The sequence below is a fragment of the Limulus polyphemus genome, unplaced genomic scaffold, assembly GCF_000517525.1.
Source record: "Limulus polyphemus unplaced genomic scaffold, Limulus_polyphemus-2.1.2 Scaffold491, whole genome shotgun sequence".
Lineage (NCBI taxonomy): Eukaryota > Metazoa > Arthropoda > Merostomata > Xiphosura > Limulidae > Limulus > Limulus polyphemus.
Genome location: NW_013666101.1, coordinates 270152 through 279011, shown reverse-complemented (window position 1 = coordinate 279011; position 8860 = coordinate 270152). Strand labels below are relative to the sequence as shown.

The 8860-nt window shown below is 33.7% G+C and overlaps 1 protein-coding gene across 1 annotated transcript in view; it reads left to right on the top strand.

Annotated features, from left to right (window-relative positions):
* The first annotated feature begins 691 nt into the window (after positions 1 to 691).
* LOC106458600 (FMRFamide receptor-like) overlaps positions 692 to 8860 on the top strand; it is a 108036-nt gene continuing 99867 nt past the window's right edge. Inside the window, exon 1 of the mRNA XM_013918123.2 lies at positions 692 to 795. The gene's annotated coding sequence lies outside the window, so the exon portion shown is untranslated. The remainder of the gene's footprint in view (positions 796 to 8860) is intronic.

Here is an 8860-nt window from a genome sequence, read left to right as displayed (position 1 = left end):
TGGTTACCATAATGTTATTCATAGTTTTTTTATAAATGGTTATCATAATGCAAACCAGTGTTTTTAATAAATGGTTACCATACTGTTAGTCATAGACAATAAGACAGACAAGCAATCCACCTAGTGACTCTAAACCGATCCATATCATAGAACCACACGATTCATTTCGTCCCTCAGTTTTATAAATGATTATCATAATGCAAACCAGTGTTTTTGATAAGTGGTTATCATAATGTTAATCTATATATGTATTTATCAGAATGTAAGTCAGTGTTTTTAATAAGTGATCACTATAATGTTAAACACTGTTTTTATAAATGGTTATAATAATGGAAACCAGTGTTTTTAATACGTAGTTAACATAAATTCAGCCTTTGTTTTTATATGGTTCTAGATTTAAGAAATTACACGTCTTTTGCGCATCGTCTCTTTCTTTATAGAATATTTTCATAAAATAAATGAGGGATTATTAATTGTATTTTACAATAATTTAGCTAAATGCGACATTTAACAGCTCTGAAACTCCAAACAAATATCAAAATTTAACTTGATATCAATGGAACTACCAATGATATGTCGGAAAACTAATGACATCATGATGACGTAAAGTGAAATGTGCTTGTTGCGCCGAATGAAAGAGGTGAGTACACTACCAGGCACTTTTCTTCCAACTGTATTAACCAGCGTTCAAGCAAGAAGACAGACAAGCAATCCACCTAGTGACTCTCAACCGATCCATATCATAGAACCACAAGATTCATTTCGTCGCTCGAAATAAGGAATCATTAAATACGGGTAAGGAAATATGCAGTAGTCTTTACTATACCTCTCACAAAGATAACCTATAAATAATAATTTAAACAGTCTCTCATGGTATACCTTTCAATATCTGTAACAAATTTATGAAAAATATTCCGAAGGCGTTATTCATTTTTTGAACTTTTATTGCCTTGTGTTCACAAGAGCGTGACTATGATTCTTACGCTGACTCTTGTGGCAATTTCGAAATCAATCGTTTCTCGAAGAACAAAATTAAAACGCGATCGCTTTTACCAGTTACATGAATGTTTGCAATGCTGTAGTAATGTTTGCTTTAACTGCGTAGCTTGGGTCTCTTTATCCTGACTAGAAGAGAAGCGTTATTTTGTTGTTGTTTTTTTAACCCTTGGTGTTAAGTAAGTTTCTTGACCTTCATCACTGTTCTGACAGCTCTGAAGGTAATATGTTACTGTTCTCGAAGTTGCGTGAATTTTTCTCATTCTCATGTTGTTGTTTTTTGTAAACTAAATTTAACCAAAGAAGTCTCTTTTAGCGACAATAGACTGCAACGCCTGCATCATAAGCGTTGCAGCATAAGGGAAGACGGTATTTCGGTTTTCAGGCTGAAATAGTCAACAGTAAATGGCTGAATTAAAAAAAAAATAAAAATAAAAATCGGTCTGTCTCAAAACTCCAAATGAATGCAACCACAACAGATTCCATAAAGTCTTCTTTTCTTTTCTTAATTCTAGATTTAGTCTGATATATGATTTTGTCAAGTCTAGACCTTAGGAAGTAACAACATTTTAACTTTATGTTGTTTCTGTTGAGAATAATAGTGAATAATGAGCAATATCTTTAAATACATTATTTAGTTTTAGTACTAAGTATTTGAGTTCATTACTTATATGTGTGTGTGTGTGTGTGCATTGCATATACCCATATGCATGTGTGTGTGTGTGTGCATTGCATTTATCCATATGCATGTGTGTGTGTGTGTGCATTTTATTTATCCATATGCATACATGTGTGTGTGAACTACGCCAACAGTAGGAAGGACAACATTAAGGAAAATAACACCAAGCTATAAGATATACGGTGGGGAATTTTATTTTTGTTTGTAGTTAAATACAAAACTACACAATGAGTTATCCGTGCTCTGTCTACAACGGGATAAAAAACTAATCATTTTAATCCTTCAGGTTTATCTGAACCCACAATTTCTCACATCTACACCATCTTTCACAGCCTGCAGTAGTTGTAGGAAAATGGCAATTGAGAAAAAATGAAAACAAAGGGAAAGAAATGAAGCCAGAAGGTTGTTCACACAAACCATTGGGGGGATAAGTAAAACTTACACCCTGAAGTAGTTATTTCAGCCTCCCAAGTGGTGAAGACGTTATTAAAGCTATAAGCATCTAATGAACTATTGATGTTGAGGTTCATAAAGTATTTATACCTCACAAGAATTAATAACGTATTTATACATCACAATAATTAATATGTTTGCTTAAATGATGAAGAGTCCATTTTGTTAAACTGATTAAATATACCAAGATAATGCACGTAATCTAACCAGCAAATATTAATCTCTTAAAAATTATTTTCCTTGACATCTTGGGTAGGCCCGGCATGGCCAGGTGGTTAAGGCACTCGACTTGCAATCTGAAGGTCGCGGGTTCGAATCCTCGTCACACTTAACATGCTCGCCCTTTCAGCCGTAGGGGCGTTATAATGTGACGGTCAATTCCACTATTCGTTGGTAAAAGAGTAGCCCAAAAGTTGACGGTGGGTGGTGATGACTTGCTGCCTTCCCTCTAGTATTACACTGCTAAATTAGGGACGGCTAGCGTAGATAGCCCTCGTGTAGCTTTGCGCGAAATTCAAAACAAACAAAGGAAAACTCGGAAAACGAAAAAAAAAAGATACATTTTCTGAAAGGCATGGAAGAATAAAATTTTCGAAAACGTTTAGAAAAATGCTATAATTATTTAAACATTTTTATACGATCAGGTTGATGTTTCTGTCGTGACACATTTACTGATCTTTATGTTATACTAAAATAACACGTCTGTAATCAGGTTAAGTTAGGGAATAGTTGTACGAAATAAATCTCTGTTGTGTAGATATATATTTGACATTGTTTTGTAGAAGGTTTAAAATTCACGACATGTGGATACACGAGTTCCTACGATATTTATTAGTTAGCAAAAATATGTTTCAATTTAACGTTTGTCACAGAAGGAATGATAGAAAGGCAGTGAAACTAGATCAGTAGCGTGCTATGCACGCACCTTCATTTTTTATATACTCTGATATGTTTTTAGTTTTTTATATGGTTCTTTTAACTCTCAATCTCGCCATTGTTTCTTCGCTCAGACTTCTTACCAACAAATCTTTCAAGCGTTTCATTGTTTATCTTATCAAGTTAAGCTTGAGAAAATTATTGAAGTCTTGCTTGAGCACATTTCGGCTGTATAAGCACGTAATCAAACAAATTAAACTGTAAGGTATCAAATATAAGAGAACTTTTATAACAACATAGTTTATGAGCTTATTTAACCTTTTCCTCCATAGCAAAATAACTTACAGCTTCCGAACCAAATATTTATCTTTCTGCCTTTGTATTGCTAGGAAGATTCAATAAAAACTACTTTTTATAGAATCTTGCTCAAATAAAACACTGTTGTGATATTTCGTTAAGTAAAGCTAACAATAAAACCTGTTAATCAACATTAACACCAAGTTTAAGATCAGTTGTTTAAATCTGAAAATACTTTACTTATAACACGTCTTCCCTTACTCTATAAAATAATTTATTTGATTACATGTCTTCCCTCGCTCTAACTAATAATTAAGTTGGACTTCAGTTGTTTAACTTGGAAATTACTTATCTGATAGCATGTCTTCTCTTGCAAAAATTCTAACTTCCTTCGTTATAGAGAAAGGGATCTGTTTTTGCTAATAGACTTCTCGTTTGAACCTAAGCTTGAAAACCTTGGTTCTGATAGCGAATGTTGTATTTTTCATTGATTAAATCTACTCAAACATGGTCTAATGATTTTTCGAAGCAAATATTTCCCTACCCCTGGTTTTTAAAAGTTTTCTTTCGAACTATTATTTTTTTTTACATGTAAGCTTCATTTGCTTTAATCAACTTTAGTTTAAAACCTTATCGTTGTCTAAAAGAACAGAAAGGATATTCGGTGGCGTTAAAATATAAATGTGATTATTATATAAAGTGGTTTATTATAGGTTATGAAATTAAAGTTAAGTTTTTGACAATATAACTGTCTTAATAAAAAACAAAAAACTTTAACATTTTCCCTCGATACAAATAACGTAGCTTACAAATACTAAGCAGTGCGAATTCTTATAAACACTGACGTTAAAGATCCTCCATTATGAAAATTATCAAAATATATAAAGGAAGACATTCCCTTGTGTCTTTCTTAATTGACTTATTGAGCATTTAGCTCGAACGTGGGGAAATTCCTTGCTTAGCTTATCATTATTCATGTTGATGGTATTTATCTTTCACTACTAATGCTGCTTTTTGTCGGAAAAATAATGAATATGTAGTAGCAGGAGTTCATGCAGTTGCTCTTCTTAATTCTATTCTATTTAGCAATAAAAGCTCATAAAGCTTTGAATTTTAAATAGCCTTATTTATCTTTAGCGCTAAGCCTTATACCTGAATAATCACCAAGTGTATGTGATCAGTATACATAATTTTATTGCTTCAGTAATGAATAAATTGCATTAAAAAACGTGTGTCGTTTAAGAATATATAGTTTAAAACTTTCTGGATAATTTAGTAAGGGCTCACCGGCGGCTTAGCAGTAAGTGTAGTGTGTTGGCTTATAACGTTAAAAATTGGGATTCGATACCCGCTGCGGGGGTAGCACAGATAGCCCATTTTGTAGTTTTGGACTCAACACAAAAAAAATGTTTTACATGCTTGCATTTTTATAATTTTTATAAGTACAAATGTCTGCTTTGAATCAAGCTTCAAAAAGTTTTCCCTATTTCATAGCGCTTCACTTTTTTCTGTGCAATTATGACTCTTATTCAAATTGTAGTTTTCTTTACTAGCGATGTTTAGCTTTTGATAATAAAGTGTGATTCTTTATAACAATAAATGTTTGTGTGGTATTCAGTGAATACTGAACTGCTGCATATCAACAAGTGTAAAAATAAATTGTATTAATTCCTTCACAGAATACTTTACAAGTAGCTATAACATTTCAATTTAAAACATTCTTGTTTTTAAACTTTTTTTTCAATATTCCACGAATGTATATTTTTCCATTAGTTTCTTACGAAGTAAATTAATTATTCTCCCGCTAAGAAATATTTACGTAAATATTGCAAATTTTGTTATAAAAACACTATTAATAGCAAATAAACGTCAATACCTGCAAAAAAACATGTTTTGTTTTACACTGGGAATCGTTTCATTTTAAGATTAAATGTTCATTTGGAATGTCTTTGCTACTCTGACGTATTTAGGGTCTTATTTTCCTTTCTTGAACTTGTTTGCAGAAACCCAACTTTTATTTTTTGTTTTATTCTACTTGCATCTTTTCACTTATTGTTGATATTTAATTTTTTGTTCCGCTTTTCGCTGGGCCCAGCAAGGCCAGGCTGTCAAGATGCTCGACTTACAATGTGAGGGGTCGCGGGTTCGAATCCCCGTCTCACCAAACGTGCTCGCACTCGTGTAGCTTTGTGCGAAATTCAAAACAAACAAACCATTTTCGCTATTTCCCGTTTTTACGAGTTACTTTTGCAATTGTCTCTTATTCATGAAGAAGTATTTTTAATACAAGACATTTGGTGTGCATTTCTGTATATTTAAATTTACTTTTGTCAAAGCTGCACAAGGAATTTTAACATTATTAGCTCTCGAGGTAACCTTTGAACCACCAGGGGACTTTTAAATTAAGTTAATAATAATACAATTCGTATTTTTTAAAATGTTTTAATTTACTTATAATAATTAATTATAACATCTGACCCATTAATTTTGTTATTATTTTTAATTCCCACGTAGATGTAATTTGTCAATTATAAATTGATTGCTGATCTAAAATAATAAACTAAATTACTCGAAAAACATAAATATAAAAAAGTCAAGAAAACTAAGACATACTTACAAAGAAAATACAATTATAGAAGAGCCATTGGCAACAAAATAGCCTTTAAATTAAGCTATCACACTTTATAGTAGCCTGTTAACGTTACCTATACAGATAATGTTTGCACAGTTTGTTCCAGATACATCGGATAATTAAGGAAAGAAAATGTGTTAATATTTCTTTCAATGGCTTTTTTTTCTTTTATAGGGAAGTTATATTACATTTATTAAAATATAAACGTTAGAGACCTTTTCTGAGATATTCGCGATTAAATATGAATCACTGAGCAAACTAAGCATCTTGTATTATTTACCAACGTCATAGTGATATATACCAAAATTATATTCGAATACTCTAAGGATATTGAGGCTAATCGAACTATATAAGAACGATGTTACGAGTTCTTACCGTAACTATCTAATTCATCGATTTTTACTCCTTCTGATGGCCATGATATCGCATTGTTGCCTAACACCATAATTTTTACTTCTAACGAGCTTACGCAAAGGATGGCAAAGTCAATAATAGCTCACACAACTTTCCACGGAATTCATACTGTACGTGCAAGTCTGCTTCCAAGACAGCATTTAAGTAGGCTTCGTTTGACTTTATTGAATTTCGCGCACGGCTATAACGAGGGCTATCTGCGTTAGTCATCTCTAATTTAACAGCGATAGCCTAGAAGGAAGGCAACTAGTCAATACCACCATCACGCTTAGACTACTCTTTTAGCAACAGTATAACGCTCCAACGACTGAAAGGGCGAGCATGTTCGTTGACGGGTATTCGAACCGGCGACCTTCAAATTGTGAGCCGAGCACCTTAACCACCAGGCCATATTAAGTAGGCCAAAAGCATAAACGTTTATTTGAGTTGTTTTGAAACGGTATATAGTAGAAATGGGTTACAGAGATTCTTGTTTCTTCGGACATCTTTTTTTATGAAGATAGCCCTAGATTTCGAGTTGGCTTTTGAGCTTCGTCGACGTCAAATCCTTGTTATTATCTTGTTAGCGGTACAAGAAGCTACGCATAACTCCATCTTAATTGTATTTCGGAACAATATTTCTCTTTCACAAACATAACTTTTCACTGAGAGTGAAGGCTTTACTATGAATTGATTAAGGATGGGGTTTCGGAGCCCAATGATATCCTAAAAGCTTTGCTTTGCGAGTTTTCCGCTTCCACGGAGGCTGGTTGTGACCTAGTGTTTAATGTATCGACTGCTAATTGAAGGATCCAATGTTCGAAACGTGATGTTGCTGAACACATTTCGCGCTTTCAACTGTGAGTGCGTTATAAAAGTGACAGTCAATTCCTTTGTTGGGTTTAAAGAGCTGGACAACACCTTTTTTTGCGATATTGTGTCAGTGTAACTTTAGGCAACATCTGTAGGTCAATATTAGAGATGGCTATACCTGAAGCCTAGGAGTCCTTCATATAATCCATATGCGCGTAACGTGCCGTTCAGGTTAAGCAGTCCACTTCTGTTTCCAAGGGGGCCATTGAAAACTGTCTAAGCAAACAAAAAAACTTCCTGCAATTTACTTGTTGTGGAACATTTTAAAATAGGTAATATCGCAAAATCGATCAAAAATCAAATACACAGTTGCAAAAACAAACAAAACTGATAAAGATGTAACTTTGTATAGAATTATCAATAATAATTTCAGATCAAAGCAAGCAACTTACTTAGGTTAAAACTAAAAATCAACCCTGCGATAAGTATAGCTAATTAAATAAGATTTTCTGATGTTCTCATTGTTCTTGTTTTTCTTAGGGCAAAGCTCTCCAAAATGGGCTATCTGCACGCTGTCCACCGTGGGGAATCAAACCTGAATTTTTTCGTTGTAAGCTCTTAAACTTTCCGCTGACCTACTAGGGGATATATATGCTTTCTTATAAAGATTGCAATGCATTGTTTCTTCAGTTGGCTAGCCTCATTGTTAATGATTTTTTTCTGCCGCAAAAAAGAGTCCTTATGAAGCAATACCATTTGATACGTAGAGAGTTTGGCATTGTAAAGTAATAAATCAAAATTACCGTTTCAGTGGCCGTGAGTGGAGTGACTCTATCATACCATTTGATACGTAGAGAGTTTGGCAGTGTAAAGTAATAAATTAAAAATACCGTTTCAGTAGCCGTGAGGGGAGTGACTCTATCATGTTTTAGTATGTTTTGACTTCACTCGGTGGTTTGCTGGACTGTGCTGCCAAGAGAAATACATTTTCTGCAGAAAGATAAGTAAGGCTACCTCTCAGTTGGGTATACACACACACACATACATATATATCATCTTGTGTGCAATATTTATTTTAGGATTCTCTGGTGCGACACGAGAGTAGAATATAAGGATTGTTGGCGTATATTAAATATTTCGAAAGTTTACCAAAGCACGAGATCTGGAAAATAAGAGTGTAGAGTACTTCAGAGTGACAAATGATTGATTTGAAACTATAGGTCATATTTTTTATGTTGCTTGGTAGTAGAAATAAACAGTTCATTTATGACTAAGAAACTGTTTTTGGCACACAGAATAACAAAACGTATCTACCAATACATATAGCATAAACTAAAACTATTGGAAGAATAGGATAAGCAGAATAGTACGTTCATTATTCTTTGCTACCGTTTTCTACTGTTTAAGATTCGTTGAATTGGAAGGATATTTTGTGTTTCAAATTGCTTCACTTTATCCATGTATTTATTTATTATTTATGGATATCACAACACAATACCGAAAAGCTATTTGGAAAGATCCTCAGATACTAAACCAACAAGGCTGAAGACTTGAAAAATACTGAAAACTGGCATTCAGTCTGTAAATCCTTTGTAAAGAAAATTGTGGCCCGGCATGGCCAGGTGGTTAGGGCACTCGACTTGCAAGCTGCGGGTCGCGGGTTCGAATCCCCGTCACACCAAACATGCTCGCCCTCTCAGCCGTGGGGGCGTTATAACGTG